The sequence below is a fragment of the Callorhinus ursinus genome, unplaced genomic scaffold (assembly GCF_003265705.2).
Source record: "Callorhinus ursinus isolate GAN/ISIS: 27379988/994484 unplaced genomic scaffold, GSC_fseal_2.0 scaffold15, whole genome shotgun sequence".
In the NCBI taxonomy this organism is placed as follows: Eukaryota; Metazoa; Chordata; class Mammalia; order Carnivora; family Otariidae; genus Callorhinus; species Callorhinus ursinus.
The window spans coordinates 34,278,676-34,296,619 of NW_027397077.1; the positions used below are offsets into that span (position 1 = coordinate 34,278,676).

The 17,944-nt window shown below is 41.4% G+C and overlaps 1 protein-coding gene across 8 annotated transcripts in view; it reads left to right on the plus strand.

Annotated features, from left to right (window-relative positions):
- Nucleotides 1-10,293: 10,293 nt before the first annotated feature.
- ITPR1 (inositol 1,4,5-trisphosphate receptor type 1) overlaps nucleotides 10,294-17,944 on the plus strand; it is a 322,408-nt gene continuing 314,757 nt past the window's right edge. For all 8 annotated transcript variants that reach the window (XM_073901575.1, XM_073901576.1, XM_073901579.1 and 5 more), the window contains exons 1-2: nucleotides 10,294-10,528; nucleotides 11,328-11,398. The gene's annotated coding sequence lies outside the window, so the exon portion shown is untranslated. The remainder of the gene's footprint in view (nucleotides 10,529-11,327; nucleotides 11,399-17,944) is intronic.

Genomic DNA, 17,944 nt, shown 5'->3' on the forward strand with positions numbered 1-17,944 from the left:
ATGTCCTTTAATAATTAATCATAACTACCGCTTACATGCTTGTTATAGTTGAGGCTTTTTACCAGGAATATCTTATTTAAACATTATAGCAACAACCCAGTGAGGTAGACACTATATTGGTCCCTTTTCAGAAAAGTAACTTACCTAATTAGTGAGTGACAGGTCATAGGATCTAAGCCCATATATTCTATTTATTTTGGGGGTGGAGAGAAAGGGAGAGGGAGAGAGAATCCTCAAGTAGACAGCAGACTCCCTGCTGAGTGTGGACAGAGCCTGACACAAGGCTTGAGCCTAAGACCCTGAGATCATGACCTGAGCCAAAATCAAGAGTCAGCTGCTTAATCGACTGAGCCACCCAGGTGCCCCCAAACCCATTTCTGAATTTTCTCTTATGACAGCTTTATTGATAAATCGTTCATTTAATGTACAATTCACCCATTTAAAAGTGTACAATTCCTTGGGGTTTTTTTTTCTTCCATCATCACAATCTCATCATAGTTGATTTTGGAACATTTCACCATCTCAACAAGACATCTCATGCCCCACAGCAGTCATCCCCATGTCCCCCAAGCACCCTCGTTCCCTGCCAGCCCTAGGCCAACACTGATTTTCTTTCTGTCCCTGTAGCTTTGTCTATGCTGGACATTTCACATGAATGGAATCATATAATATGTAGCCTTTGGTAACTTAGCATGATTGCTTTCAAGGGTCATCCATGTTATAGCATATGTCAGTGGTTCATTTGTTTTTCTGGCTAAATAATATTCTCTTGTATAAATATTCTACATTGGGTATAGATATATCTACATTAGATATTAGTTATCAATATAGATATATATTGTAAGATATAACTACATATAGATATTCTTTTTTATTTTTAGAGAGACAGAGAAGAGAGAGCATGAGTGGGGAGGGAGGGAGAGAGAGAGAAAGGGAGAGAAAGAATGAGAGAGAACACAAGCCTGTGGGGGGGAAGGGCAGAGGGAGAAGCAGACTGCCCACTGAGCAGGGACCCCCACACTGGACTCCATCCCAGGACCCTGGGATCATGACCTGAGCAGAAGGCAGACGCTTAACCAACTGAGCCACCCAGGCGCCCCTAATGTGATTTAATAAAAATTTGTATATGGATGTACTTTTCTTAGAATATGTAGATGAATATTAAATAACCAGGGTGACCTAGTTTGTGTATAATACTTTAGGGATCTCCATTATCACTTTAAATGACTCTCAGAGACCCAACATCCTATTCATATCTAGGATCTATGTCTAAGAAATACATTGACTACACTTGTTTATGTAATAAATACCTATTAAGTATCCACCATGTGCCAGGCACTGTGGGAGGAACCAGGGAAATCTAAGACTATAGCATTGGAAATTATTCTGAAAGCCATGCATACATTCTAGATTCTACCCAAATCCGTCAACTCTCTTTGCTATTTTGTGCTTTACAGATGCTAAAATTTGCCGAATACCTGTCTCTAGCCTGGTGTCCCAACCTATGAGCAAAAAGTTTCCTATACTTCCTGAATAGGCTTCTTCTCTATGGGGCAATGATATAAATCCATTATTTCTTTTCCCCTAAAATAGACTTTCAAGGCATACTCTACTGTTTCCTCATTTCCTCAAGACTTCTTGCTTCTGCTGCATTTCAAATGAGATGGTGACACAAAATAGGATTCATAATTTAATGGCTGCGATTAATCAAAATTTAATTACTTGCTGATTAAAAATTATGCCACAAAATTCATGAAAGTGTTTTTCTTCTTCCTTTGCTTTCAGTATGGATTGACTTGCCACCAAGTGCCACTCAATTGCTTCAAAACATTGTTCCAAAATAGGTTGACATTGTAAGAAGTCTTTTTTTCTTTTGTTTTTTATATTGATGCCTCTTCCCTTGTGATAATGTTCTGAAAATAAGTTAAGTGCAAGAGATATAAAGGCTAATTTAATCTCAGAACTTAATTTCTAATACTGATTTGGGGTCAGAATGTACACGTTCTTTTTTTTTTTTTAAAGCAAGGGCAACAGACATAATAGAAGGGCTTTTTTAATAGCAGCATTTCACCCACTTCCAAAACCAAGTGAACTTTTCCAAAACCAGACAAACTTAAAGACTTTGCTTTCTCTGAAGGTCAAATGATCATTCAATACACATAAGTTAAAAATAATTAGTAAATTCTTACCTGAATCATTTTTTAAAAAACTGGATCTATTCACTTGTTACTATGTAGAAACATTTTCCTTGAACTTTATTACAGTGTTGTTGTTGTTTTTCATTCAGGTACAAAAGAGTGTATTCAGAAGCTTAGAAATAAAGGCTTTGTTTTTCCAAAGACTGGGATTCTTTTGGAAATAATAATCTCTTTTAAATATCCTTATTTATTTTTGATGATCAGAATGCCATATGTTTGATTTTTGTTCTGATGGATACTAATCTTTACAGAATGGTTCATTTGCTTCAAAGGATTGCTGATTTCATCTGTTTCTCCAGGTATTTCAGATGCTGAGTGATGTACTTTCTGCTCCCTCCTCCTTCTCCTCCTAAGAGGTAGCACAGTTAATAAATGTAAATAAAATGACTTGTTTGAGGGAGAGCTGAATAGAGGAACTTCTCAGAAGATGTTATTTCCTTCCACTTGCTATACTATGTCCAATTTTTTAAGTGTTTCAGTGACCAAGGATCATCTTGACCATGTGTACCTCTAATGCAGAAATACTGCAGTGTGAGCGAACAGGTGCCTGGGTGGTGGGGAAGTAATTAAGGAAGGCCGGAGGCCCTGGACAGCATCTAGGTGATTTCCTAGTCACAGCTGCTAGGTCTGCAAAATATTACTGGAAAGAAGAAATGACAAGGGAAATGCAATTAACAACCAGCTGAGGACAAAAACTCACGATTAAAAGGCAATTTTCCTGTTTGTGACCCTCTAAACATCACGTTTGAAATTCCTTTGGAAGGAAGGTCACGATTAAGGAAAAGGCAGAGAGCAAAAGCATGCTGTATTCTACTGTCTTTTCCACCCTCCCCATGCCTAGCATAGACCTAGGGGACCCCACAGGCACCCACCAAATGCCAGCTGAGTACTGACAGCTAGGCACTCCAGCAACCGATAGCATGTCTCTGTATGGATCCCTCCGCTCTCCATCCCTCTACTCCCACCTCCCTGGGCTGACCCTGCCTAACTGATCTGTTTCATGAAGGATTGACCTCATATACACCGTCTGGGTTAAACTCATGATACAGGTTATCCATATCCTAAAACTACAGTTAAAGGGAAATATAACGTCAAATCTGGGAACAAAATTAAGGGGGAACAGTTAACTTGCTTGGGTCTGGATACACTGAGATAGTACAAGAAGTGAAAAAGCTATGACTTCTACCTGATGAGCAACTGGATGCAGTGTGCCTGATTTAGTGACTGGATCTACCGATCATCAAATAATTTTTTAAAAGATTTTATTTATTTATTTGACAGAGAGACACAGTGAGAGAGGGAACACAAGCAGGGGGAGTTAGGAGAGGGAGAAGCAGGCTTCCCGCGGAGCAGGGAGCCAGATGCGGGGCTCGATCCCAGGACCCTGAGATCGGGACCTGAGCTGAAGGCAGATGCTTAACGACTGAGCCACTCAGACGCCCGTCAAATAATTTTATAGGCAAAATTGAAGCCTGTAAAAATTCAAGTGTTTCACTTCCCCTTTCTCATGCTTAATTCCCTTTGCTTTTTCTGGTTGACCTAGAAAGACCCTAAGAGGGATATATTGCCACAAATGGAATTACTCATAACTTGGAGTTACTACTCATAACTACTAGCTTGTTTTGCATTTTATCTAAAAGATTATATGTAGATTTTAAAATAATTTATTGCTATTAACTACCACCTTTAAAGATACAAAGTAATTTTCCAGTGTAACTATTAAATGGTCAGAAGAATGGTAATAGAAATATCTATAAATGTGGTAAGATTTTAGTTTTTTGAATAATGTAGACAAGTATAAATACATAAACATAAGTTGTTTTTTCAGATTAAAGAGATACATATTTTTTGAGAATGAGTTTCAGACACCATGAGATTCCACTTCTAAATACTTTAAGGTACATCTCCTAGGGACAAGAACATTCTCCTATATAACCACAATACATTATCACACCCCCAAAATTAAGAATTCCATAATTTTTCTTTAATGTATAGTCTAATATTTAGTTGCTGAGAAATGTCTTCTATAGATTTTTTTAAATTTATTTATTTATCTGAGAGAGAGAAAGAGAACAAGTGGGATGGGCAGGGAGAGGGAAAGAGAATTTCAAACAGACTCCATGCTGAGCACTGAGCCCAACTCAGGGCTGGATCTCACGACCCTGAGATCATGACCTGAGCCAGAAACCAAGAGTTGGATGCTTAACCGATTGCACAATTCGGGTGCCCCTATTTTTTATTTCTTTCAATCCAGGATCCAATCATGGGTCATGTTGCATTAGTTATAATGTTTATTTTTGTCTTTTAAATCTAGATAGCCTCCTGCCTTTTTTTTTTTTTTTTCCCCATGACATTGATTTATTTGAAGAGTTCAGGCCTCTGGTCTTCTGAACCTGATTTCATCCTCAGGCATTGTTGGCAAAAACATTGCTATGTGATGTTGTATAGTTCTTATCCAATGATATCAGGATCTAAATGACGTCTGGTTGTCCCATTGTTGTTGATGGTAAATTTGATCACTTGGTTAATGTGGGTGATGGCCATATTTCTTCCTTTTAAAGTTCCATTTTCCACCGCATAATTAGTTGGTAGGATGTAAGGTAATTTTTTAGGGCTGTATAAATATCTTTTTCCCCATTACCTTTTGCTCAGGAGGCTTGGCATCTACTGGTAACTAAGTAAATTATTACAATGGAAGTTGCAAAGTGGTGATTTTTCTAATTTTATATTTTCTTTCTACATGCATTAGCTGAATTCCTCTGTGGAGAAGAGCTTTCTTTTTTTCTTTTGATAAAAGATTTCCTTTCAGTTCAAACACTAGGATAAAATAATAAGGCCTTTCTCCAGATTTTTTCAAGTCCCCAGATCTAGCTTGGCTACCAGAGCAATTTAGGATGATAGTCTTGCAGATGGGAAGCAGGAGATGTGGGAAAATGTCTGAGTTGATAATAAACTCCTGGTTCTGCATATGTCACAGGGAGATAATGTATAAGACAGTAATAGTCCTTTTTATCTGCTTATATGGTTGTGGACAGTGTTGGCAGCGATGCTCAGAGATGGTATAGCTGTCACTTCCATATGGTATGAAGTGGTAATAACTCTGTAACTTTTGCATTCTTCTGTAGCTATCATGCTGCCTCCCAGAACTTCAATCATCCACAGTTTGCCAATGCTTCCCACACCCCCCTCCCCACCGTGTGCAAGTTTACTGATTGGCCATCTCTTCTAAACTCCAGACACAGGACAACAAATACAGGACCCGTCCCCTCTCATGCCCTCTTTTAGCTTCACAGGACGTCCAGAACCAGGGCTCAGGAAAAATATCTCATTTTCCTAGTTCCACGCCAAATTGGTCTCTCTCCTGTTCATGTCCAAACACCAGCTGCACTTTTCCATCTCATCCAGGGTTTCTGTGTGTCTGTGGGTGATTTCTTCTGTCTACTCTTGTGGTTCCAATAATGAATTAAGCCAGTAAATGCTGTGCACCTATTCTGTATCCAGAGCTGAACTAGATGCTACAAAGGGTACACAAATATAGGACTTGATCCCTATCTTCAAAAAGTTTATCTGGTTGGAGAGACAATATCACACAAAGATGGGGCTGAATAATAGTCTAGTCTGCCAGGGGTATCTGTGAATGAGTTTATGGGGGTTGGTGCGAGAAATTCCAAGAACTGGAGCTAAAATTGTGAGAATCTGTGTTGTGCTGGGGCAAATGTCCATGAGTTTTATACAATTCTCAAAGAACCTGGGACTCCATGCCTTCACGACAAAAAGTTAACAATGACCAAGAGAGAATAGTTGGAGGACTGACTCTATAGTAGTAGCTTTTTCTCTGTACCGATAGTTCTCATGTTCGATGGCAAATGGAGGTAATGCATCAATGCCAATAGATCGAGCCCAGAGTCAGCCCCCATGCTAGGTGGGGAGTCTGTTTCTCCTTCTCCCTCTCCCCCTCCCCCTGCTTGTGCTCTCTCTCTCTCATATAAATAAATAAAATCTTTAAAAAAAGTAGATTGAATTCTCTGACTTCAGTGTCAATCATTCTGTCTTGCCATTTAAGAGTGATTTGGAGAAGCTGTTAAGTATCCAAGGCTCACTGGGGCACTTAGAGGCAAATAAAATCTTTTGTCTTGGAGAAAATTGGGTCCAGCACTGCCCCAATAATCTGACGTTTGGTGTGGAGCTGAGTACTATATTGTGACACGTTTAACATTTTCTCCAAGCTTGTTGATAATGTTCTCTCACTTTGGTACAGCTTTACTTGCAAAGCCTTCTCATGTCCAACAACACTTTGATCCAGTGAGGCTGGCAGGGCAAAGATTACAGCCTTCAGTCTACCAAAAAAAAAAAAAACCCTGATTCTCTGCAAGGTTAGGTGACTGGCCACAGTTACATGGATGTTAAGGGAGCAGCTGAATGTCAAACTCACTTTTTCTGATCCTTGCTTTCTCTGGTGTATTTTGCTGTGTTAATCAGGGTGGCATTTGACGGTGGGCTTCTAGGAAGATTCGTTTAGTTGCAGTTTTTAGCTGTACACCGCTGATGAAAACCTGTTTCTATTTGTAGGGTTTCCCTGGGGGTAGGCTGGTGTGCTAGTTTTGGACGTTCTTCAGACTTCCACTCAGTCTATGATACTATCCTGACTCTGCAAAGCCCTCCTACTTCCCTGCATGGGCATTTCAAGGGCAAAGTCATAAATGGCAATTTTCAGGGCCGGTCGTCATCTTGAATTGGATCTTGAGAATTAGATTCTTGGTTTTCTGGACCAGCACTGCCCAATAGCATATAATATAAAAATTTTAATATCACAGTAGTACATTAAAAAAGTAAAAAGCACGTAAAATTAACTTTAATTATCTAATTTTATTTAACACAATACAACCAAAATGTTAACATTGCAGTATGTGATCAATATAAAAATTGAGATATTTTTTTTTTGGTACTATGTCCTTGAAATTTGACCTGTCTTTTATACCTACTTCACATTTCTGTTAGAACTAGCCATATCTGAAGTGCCTAAATGGCTAGTGGCTATTGTATTTGGCAGCACAGTTCTGGAAAAATCTTCCAGGAAAAAAATACAGTTAAGACAAAGAAGTGCCCTTCTTTCTATTCATAACAGAGAATGAATTGAGCCTTTATTATGACATACTTCATCATCAATCATCAATCATATAGCATTGTAGAGAGCCTCTTAGCATCATAGCAAATTTAGCAAAACTACTTTCTAGTGACCCAGGAGCTCCCAGAACCTAATGACAGTTGCAAACTGTTGGATAGTCTGCCATAGGCCTGACATACATTCTATTCCAATGCTTTTGTTTACAAATTTTGGGGGGGTACACATCCACTAAAATGTGCAGAGAGCTAAGGTCTGCTGGGTAGGGGAGGAGGCAATACAAGCATGAAAAAAATATGACTCTTGCCTTCAGTGAAACTTGTGGTCTGAGAGGAAAGACTTGATAAAGCAGTTAAGGGTCAAGTGTCCATTGTATGGTAAGCATGAAAATCACTGAATTCTAGCTCTCAAACAAGATCAAGTTTTCCCAGAAAACCTACATTAAAATTCCATTGTTTCTGCACATAAAATAATTATCCTTTAGTATTTACCGGTTATAATAGTAATGACTGATTTGTTGAATTTGTTTGAGAAAGTAGAGCCAAAAACCCTTCAGAAACAGAACAAATTTTTTTCATAGGGGAAAAGAAGAAAGGGGACAAACAGATGGGAAGGGTGTGGACCTTTTTTTTTAATTAAAAAAATTCTTAAAAAGATTTTTATTTATTTATTTGTCAGAGAGAGGGAGAGGGAGAGAACATAAGCAGGGGGAGCAGCAGGCAGAGCAGGCAGAGGGAGAAGCAGGCTCCCCGCTGAGCAAGAAGCCCTGATATGGGATGATCCCAGGACCCTGGGACCATGACCTGAGCCAAAGGCAGACACTTAACCCACTGAGCCACCAAGGCATCCTGGTGTGGACCTTTTTGTTGTGACAAGATGGGGGTATTTCTTTTTTTTTTTTATTTTATTTTATAAGATGGGGGTATTTCTTGATGATGGGGAGTGGTAGCTTGAAGCATTAAGCATGAAGCTTTAGTGCCCAGGAACAAGGGGCTAGTGCTGACAGAGAGGAGGGGCAAGAGTGAATATAATGAACACACTTTGTCTACTTCAGAGCGCTGCCCATTCCTGGACTAGTATTAAATACTTATATGAGCAGGTAAATACAATGCATATGTTTTCATTGGGGAGGCTGTGGGAGATAGTAGTTAATGCCCAGGGTTCAGGAGTCAGACAGCCCATCACCTGTGTGAATTTGGGGATGTTACTTAAATTCTCTGTGCCTCAGTTTTCCTATAAATTAAAAAAATGTTAATAGGATTTGATGAGAAAACGTAAATAAAGAGCTTAGAATAATGCCTGGCACATGCCATGTACTCAGTAATTATTATTAATTTTAGCATTATACCAATAATTATTATCTGTGGTGCTCCCTTAATTTGTTCCTGAAGTTTCACAAGATGGTTGACCCTATCAAGCAACCCTGATACAAAGCAGGCAAATTCTAATGACTTCCTCCAAGATGGCAAAACTGGGGCAAAGAGATGAACATGACTTGCCCAAAGGCTCAGAGGCCGCTCCTAAAATGGGGAAGGAGGTCAGTTAAGGCAGTGGTGATGGATTTCCCCGAAGACAAGGACTTAGTACCCTTATAGGCTGGAATTGGAATCCAGGCTGCACTACTTAATTCACGGTGTCATCTTGGGAAATTACCTGATTTCTCTGAGCCCTTAGGCCTTCATCTATCAAACAGAGATAATAAATATGCCCAGGGTTGTTAAAACTCAATAGCATGATGCATAAAAAGTGCATGTGGTCTGGGTTCAATAAACTCAGTCTCTCAAATTATTATTATTCCTATTGTTGTTGTAACTACTATGTGGCGCACCAGGCAGTGCCTGTCTGGGATGCTGCGATGTGTTTTGGCTCACCACTATGCCCCAGCGCCTGGCACCCAGTAGACACTCAGGAAACGTTTGTGGAACGAATGCCTATCAACTGAGGAAGGGAGAGCAGCCTACGGACTTTGCTTCCTAGCTTAACCCTTGCCCTTCTTCCAAAAACCAAACAGCTTGTAGCCCAAGAGCCCAGGCACTTTTTGACCGTGGGCAGCAACCCATCTCGTCCCTGACGCCGCTGTTCGGGCTGCTGGGAGGGCGCCCCGACTGGACGTGCATCATTGTGTGAGCGGCTCTCTCCAGAGTCCTAATTTTTCTGGCTTGCGGTTTATTTACTTAAGCATTTACAGCTCCGGGGAGCAGAGGGGCTGCCCGAAGCGGGGTCAGGACCTAGGTCGCGGTTTGTATTTACTTTGTGCCTCCCAGTCTCCGCGCCCGCAAGTCACAACACGGCTCCTTTATTTGTGCATCGGAGAGGCTTGCGTTTCTCTACCTCCTGCGGGGCGAGGAAGGACACACGCAGCTCAGGGTCTCTCAAGTCACTTGCCTGTGTCCCCGCCAGCGTGGACCGTCGCTCCGAGTCAGTTTTCTGTGCAAACCCGAGCAGGGCGGAGCAGATTAAATAAAGACAACCTCGCGCTTTTAATCCATGACCGCAAACACTGGCGTTTTTGTGCCCTGGATTTCTGAAATTCTTGGCTCAGGGACTGAAGGCGCGGGGGGAGGGTGGGTAACAGCTTGTAAAAACTTCCCAAAGCAGAAATCCGGGCTGCACCCCGCCCCCCTCTCCCAGAGACACCTGGATTCACCGGAAGGGGGGCAGCCGGAGGAGGAGTGTCCCCAAGGGTTGGGGGCGCCCCCCAGGGGTGACTTTGGGTCGCCGGCTCCAAGCCCTACCAGCTCTCTGCAAGAAGCCGGATTCGAAGCCCGGACGCCCCGCAGGACGCCCCTCCCCGTCCCCGCGCGCTTCTATTTAGAGCCCTGCCCGGAGCCCAGGGGATTCTGGGACTCGTAGTCCTTCCCCCCAGCCTCAGGCGCCGCCGCGACCTCGGACTCGGACTACATTGCCCAGGGAGCTTCCCGGCCTATATAAGCCGCCAGGAGCCGCTTCAAAGTGCAGTAACCATGTGGCTGTGCTGCTGAAGCGTTTCCTCAAGCTCGCTGGGGTGGGAGGAGAGGAGGAGGTGGTGGTGGAGGAGGAGGAGGCAGAGGGTGGAGAGAGAGAAAGCGCACGCAGAGAGGAGGTGTGGGTGTTCCGTTTCCATCCTAACGGAACGAGCTCCCTCTTCGCGGACATGGGATTACCCAGCGGCTGCTAACCCCTCTCCTCGCCCTGCTCCCCCAAACCGGCGTGGCTCCCGGGCACCAAGGTAGCGGCTGGGGCCGGGCAGAGGGCGCGGGGAGTTGGTACTGTCCTCCCCGGGCGCCGAAGTTTTTGCCCCGCTCTCTGGGAGTTCTTGGTGGATTTGCATGCACTTGCATACGTTTGGGGGTTCTTTTAACTGAGGGCATTTTGGGGTGTTCATTTGAGGCTAAAAAAAAAAAATTACCGATTCCAGTGACTGGCCTTGAGGGCTACCCATTCTGGACTGTAATGGCATTCCCCCAACTTGGAAACTGTTGCAGCAGCTGCAGGAAATGGTTTTTATTTGGGGGGGGATGTGGGGGTGTCATACGTGAGTCCGCTCAAGGAAACAATCTTTTAAAAGTAGCCCTCCCTCGAGCTGCCTGGTTGAGAGAAAAATGCATGTGGGGGGGCCCCAGTGGGGAGGGTTTTGAAAAACGGAAGAAAACCCGGGGAGCGGTGAGGGATGAAGTGTGGACGAAGCTCACGCCCAATGAGGATGCGGGGTCCAGACACTTGGCCTAGGCTCCGGGAAACAAGTGCTTTGGGATCTGCTAAACACTTCCCTTCGTTCCAGCTCGTTCCAAGCTTTTGCGTGCCTAGTCTCACTTGTCAGTTACATACTGGAAATAAGTAAGCAAAGATACCTGTAGTCGTTGTCCAACTGATCCCTCCAGCCTTCCTGTCTTGTTTGGAGAGCGTGGAGGAGGGGGTCTGTACAGGAAGGAGGCTAAAGAAGGGGGAAGTTTGCAATTTGAAGCATTTCTGTTAGGGGCCCGCCTTTGTAGTCTTACACTCAGTTTTCTTTCTTTCTGAATACTTAGGAGCAGACTACAGAGGAGCAGGATTCGCACAGCTGGCGGGTTTTGGCAACAGAGTGCCTGACCTCGGTCAGGTGAGTGTGAAGCCTGAGAGCTGTAGTCAATAATGAGTTTTTGTTTTAAGTGTATTTTATGTCCTCTCTAAAGAGCCATGGAGATTAGGAGTAGAAAAGAAAATCAAACTCTAGGGCTTAGTGTCCAAAATTTGTCACTGCCTTCTGTGAGAGCTTTAGGGGAGCATTTGAGATCCAGGGGGCAGTCCTGCCTATCACTTTTGGCCAAGGCTCAGACTTAAAGCAGCCTCAAGATTTATGAGAGGAGGGGAAAAAGCCATTAAATGGAGCAATAAAAGGAATGCCCATTGGGACCTGGCAGAGTGCTGATGATTTAAATTCTGAAGGATGCAGTACATTTCATCTGCCAAGATATGTAGGCAAAAATTAACTGCCTCTGTCTCTCAAAAATAGTCACTTTTTTTCTTGCTCTAACATGTGTTTAATCAGAGTAGGTTGGATTGCAAGAAATGAAAGTGGTTGCTGGCAATTTGAAAGAATTCGTACTTTAAAAAGGGAAGTTAGTTCTTGAAGCATGAAAGAGTAGCACCCAGTCCTTGACTTGAAGCCGCCTGAATGTCAAGGAATCTGAGTCCCTCTTGTTTAGGTGCTTCTTGTGGGGGCAGCATTTATCTGTAAAGACAGGCAGCTCCTGTCCACCCGCACCAAATGGTCAGACGGCACCGTAAGAAAGAGAGGTTTTAACAGCTGTATATACATCCCCATTGCTGTGGATTTGGCCATCACAAGTTTTTTCTTCCGAAATGGCCAGGAACAGGGTAGACAACAGGGTAACAGGTGGAGGACCGGGTCTTAGTAACTTCTTTAACGTTCTAAATATTTATCTGTTCCCTGGGCTACAATCTTTGGGCTTTTTAAATTAGAAAATAAAAGGCAGACACTTCATTATAGTAGTATAGTGCTTTTGTTTCCTGTTGATAAGATCCTTAGGAGTGCTGGTGGAGTGGGAAGCCTTTGGATGTGTGGAATGTAGTTCGTTCTTGGAGTTCTATTGACTTTCATGGCTACTTGGGCACTCAAAAGGCCAAGGAAAGGGTTAAGTTCCCCTCTTTTGAGTAAGCTACAGACCAGGAGAAACTGATCCATAGACTCTTTTCCAACTTGTTACTAAAAATAATACTGACACATGAAGTACTCCTAAGCCAGGGCCAGAGCCATATATCACAGAAAGCGAGTCAGGTACAGGTGAAGAAGCTGAGGTGTAGAGAGTAAGAACACTTGCCCAGTAGCTGGTGCACAGTGGAAGCAAGGTATAACTCCAGGTTGTGGGACTGTATTGTGTTCCACAAATGCATTTAAGCTGCGGGGAAGAGATGAAGGGAGAAGCTAGGAAAAATGGTAAACTTATTTCTGTTAATGAAATAACTCTTGCTTATGTCCCACCAGTGAAGAATGAATAATATTTACCTTGATTTAAGAAGGAAACGTTGCAGCTGGAGATGTAGGGATAAGAGTGTGGCTATTTGAGAAGGTATTAGAGGTTATACTGACTTTTAGAAAGCTGTATGCTGAAAGCCTGAATGAGGAGCGTAAGTGAAACCAAACCACACCACGAGGAACATTGTCTAAGTTCAGCATTAGGTTCATCTCATAACTGAAATCCATCTTGATCATCTACATCAAGGCATCTGAGGAGGTTAAAAGAATCAGATATTTCTCAGTCTGAGTAATTTGATATTTTAAATTGCAGTGAGTCTAAACTGTGAAGTATCGGTATCTTTTCATATACTCTTCAGTTTGGTTTATGGCCGGTTGTGCAGAACACTTTTTCATTTCTTTTTTTTCCTTGTGTGTGCATGCATGCATGTGTGTGTGTGTTGAAAGTACGGTCTGTTCTTTAAATAATTCAAGTCAGAACAGAATATGCTATCAAGATTTCCTTCTTACCAGGCAGGGAAAGTTCTTCATGCTCTAAATGAATGACTCCTGGCCTCCACTTCGAGACCCATGAAATTGTTGGGGGTTGACAATAGTATTATCCATTTTTAAAGAAAGTGGTTGCCTTTTGGAGGGAATTGGCATCTTTAGGAATGAGAGATGGAATGGTTGCTTAGAAGAAAGGGAAGATGTACCCAACAAGATAAATCTCTTGCCTTTGTCCTCAAAATATTTTCAAGTAGGGAAGACCAGGGTTTAGAGATAGAAATGAAACTTCTAATCCAATGGTATACAACTAGCTGACTTCTAGACAAAAAAAGTTGCATGGCTTTTTAGCTCATTTATAATGAACTCATGGAAATTCTGATTTCTTGACAAGCAGCTGTTAAATAACCAAAATGAAACAACAAACACCAAATATGAACAACAGAAAACAACAACAAAAATAGGGCTGAAGTTAGGTTTCTAGGTCAAGCTGTCCTTGGATACATCTAATTAAGGAGTTTACACAAGGCCAATGTCCCATCTTGTTTACTGTTGGTTTGATCTTTTAAAATAAAACACATTGCATTTGCTTTGTTTTTATTAACTGGAAATGCATGCAATTTTTTAGTTTACTTTTGCTGTTTTAAGCTTTTGCACGCTCTTTGGATGAAATCAGTTAAGGCTTGAAGTCAGTGACATGAATGACATAATTTTTATGATTCTGACCAATTTTTATAGTGTCTCTGGTTCTGAGTTTATTGCTAATGAGCATGAGCTGAAAACACCACTAAAACCATCACTTGTGGAGCTATTCCTCCTATTGAACTATGCCTATGTCTTCCCTCATCTGCACACAGTTTAAGGCATTTGGTATGATAAATCTCTTTATGAATGTCTAATACCTGCTAAAGTTGTTATTATCCAAGTGTTTATTCCTTCAACAATTACTTGAGCACCTACTATGTGCTGGGGTATGTTCTAAGTGCTGGGCATACAACAATGAAAGTCCCGTTCCCAAGAGGCTTAATTCCCAGTTGGGGGGAAGTAGGCATTACAAATAAGCAAATATTATTGTATAACAGGTAGCAAGTGCTACAGATAAAAAGAAATCCAAGTAAAGGGGAACAGGCAATAACAAATGTTGGTGAGGATCTGGAGAAAGTGGAATTCTTGTGTCCTGTTGGTGGGAATGTAAAATGGTGCAGTCACTGCAGAAGACAATATGGCAGTTCCTCAAAAAACTAAACAAAATTACCAAATGATCCAGCAATTCCACTTCTGGGTATATAACCAAAAGAATTGAAAGCAGGGTCTCAACTGATATTTTTACATTCATGTTCATAAGCAGCATTATTTATAGTAGCCAAAAGGTGGAAACAACCCAAGTGTCCACTGACAGATGAATGGATAAACAAAAAGTGGTATGTCCATATAAAAGAATATTATTCAGCCTTAAAAAGGAATGGAATTGTTATCCACGTTATAAGACGGGTGAAGGTTGGAAACATGATGCTAAGTGAAATAAGCCATACCTAGAGAGGACAAGTAGAATGGTGCTTGCCAGGGGCCGGGGCAATGCGGAGTTTGTTTAATGGGTACAGAGTTTTATCTGGGGAAGATGAAAGAATTCTGGAAAGGGATGGTAGTGTTGGTAGCTCAACTCTGTGAATGAAGTTAATGCCAATGAGTTTTACACTGAAAAATGATTAAAATGGCCCATTTTATCTTGTGTTTGTGTGTTTCACCACAGTAAAATGACAACAAAACAGTGTAAAGGGGATAGAGGAGTACTCGGGAGGGGATCTGGAATCAGGGAGCAGCTCTCTAATAGGGTGCGCCTGAGCAGAGAGCTGAGGAAGTAAGAGGTTAGCCTGTGTAATTACCTGGCGGATGAAGGACATTCCAAAGGGCTAGAGCAGAAAGTGCTAAGGCCCTGAGATGGGAGCAGGTACAACAGGTTAGGGAAAGGTCAGGAGGCCAAGTTGGTTGCCGCTGAGGGAGAGTGCTAGGCGTTCAGGTGGTAGAGGGAGTCAGGATCAGATCCTGCAGGAGCCCGGTGCTTTCAGGTAAGCCATGATTTATTTCCCTGAGGATTTCTTAACTGTCTCAGAACTCATAGTGTGGTTCTCTGCATCCCTGAGCTACATTGTCTTTTCTGAAGAGACTCGTGAGGCTGGCAAGATCAACTACCAGATTGGAACTTGTTTGGGGGTCAGATCCAGATTTCTAGACTGTCTCGTTAATCACATGGCTTATCTGGGATTGTTACCCACTTTAGTAGGAAGGAAATATTCTTTTTGGTTTGGATAATGAATTTTAAGAACCTAATGATATTCCCGGTGGTTTTTCTTTAACACAGACTTTGTGTACTTTGCTACCCACCCCACCCCCCGCCCCGTCTGTCAGGTCTCATTTTACAGAATTACACAAGGAGAACTCTTGCTCTGCTCGCTAGCATTGTCCTTGGGGGATACGGAGTTCCACATAAGCGATTCTCTCTGATGAGTGAAGTGGACCCCCCTTCATGTGTACAAAGTTATAACGTACATACATGTTGTTACTTCATTGCATAAGATAAGCATATTCAGTTAAAGTAAAACAATAGGAAATAAAGATAAGCAACAAAACCGAACCAGTCACCCCCAATCCCACTGTCCAAGGTGAGGGTTCCAGACTCCTCCCATGTATACATATGTAAAAATTATGTGTATATTTAAATTTCATAAAAAAGGACTCATACAGTATTTCAAGTTTGGTACCTTGCTGTTTGCACTCGATCCTGAACCTCTATTCTTGTTAATAGACATCTGTGTCTTCATTTTTCTGAAGGTGTCTGTACGTTTGATGGGATTGCATTTGAGTGGTGACATGTATGGAATCATTAGGGTAAAAAAAACTTATCATTCAGGTTTCATCACCATCATAGAATCCAGGTTTTCTCATTCACTTTATACTCTTTTTTAAAGAAAACTGAATGGAAGGTAAAGCACTCTTCAAAAGTTAGCTGTCTTATTACAGGGATAAAGCCTAGTGATCATTCATTTCAATACAGGATTTCTTATTTCTTCTTCAGGGTAAGCTAATTCTGTGAGGTAGTTAGGGCCAGGTACTCTTTTCTGTTTGTTTGACCTTAAAAGGAAAACTTCACTGTAGAAAATTTGAAATATGTCTAATAGTGAGATCTTAGTATAACGAACCCCTCTTTACTCATTCACCCACCCTGCACAGTTATCAATCCATGACTATTCTGCATTCACCTGTATTCTGATACACTCTCTCCTCTCCTCTTGGGTGAATTGGAAATAAATATCAGACATACCAGTTCATCTGTCTTTTAGTATGTATCTCTAGTATTGGATTAAAAAAATCATAATATTCTTACCCATCTCAAGGGAAAAAAGACAAATTTTTTAATTGAGTCTATGTTCTCAGTTCCTTCCAACATATGTAAGTGCATATATACACACACATGCATATGATATATATACATCTAGATACATGCAATAATATATATGCATGTTTAACAGTTTGTTTGAATTAGGATCCAAATAAGGTCAGTACATTACAAATGGTTGATGTGTCTTTTAATCTGTATGTTTCCTCTATACCTCTTTTCCCCCCATGCATTTTATGGTCGTTACTGAAGAAACTGGATGATCTATTTTCACATAGTTAAGATTTTGCTCACTGTGTCAGTGTGGTATAGTTGAACATGTTCCTCTGTTCCCTATATATATCATATCTGGTTGTTAAATGTAGAGGATCAGAATCAGGGTTTTTTTGGGGGGGCACTTGTATTTTTTTGAACTTTATTCAGGGGAGTGTGTGATATGTGTGGGCATGTCTTCTTGTGATATTAGCAAATATTGATGTTCATTTCCTTTATTAGTTCATTTGGACTTGTGAAACTCCTATTTTTCTTTCTTCATTCATTAGCTGAACTGTTTTGTAAAAAGAAATTTCCCTCCACTAAGTTTTTTGTTCCCTGGGGTATGTAGTTCATGTAAAGAAAGACAAGATGTGTACTTAAATTTCTTTTTGTATTTTACCAGTTTTCAAAAATAACAAGTTGATACCCTACCATGATGCATGGCAGTGGTTCTCAATGTGGTGACACTGGGCATATCTGGGCACATTTTTGGTGGTCACAACTAGGAAGAGGGTGCTCCTGGCATCCAATGGCTAGAGGCTGGAGATGCTGATAAATAGCCTACAATACATCGCTTAGCCCTTCCACAACACAGAATTACCTATTTCACAGTAATAGCTGTGCTACTGGTTAGAAACCGTTGTACTAAGATGACCAATTGGTATGTTTTTTGGTTAGTATCTTTATGAAGTGGTGCATTTAAACATGTTTCTCTTTGTGTCGCTCTCCTTCTTGATGATCAAAGTGCCCATTTTTGCTCAGCAAGAGAAAGGCTATTCAAATTGGCTCCAAAAACAACCCTAGTAGTCTTTGATAGCTTTCTTGGTTTTGATATGAGTGTTCCAGGCTCATCTACTATATTTCTTGTCCCAGACCTGGAATCAGGTCTTTTCTCCAAGGAGCCATAGTTCTTTTGAGTGGGAAATGGTGTTTAGAGACCTCTTCTCAGGGTCAGGTAGGTATTCTTGTTCTCCTCATACAGGTCAGAAAACAAATCAAAATGAAGAAAACTTAAAACCTGAATGCTTTCAATG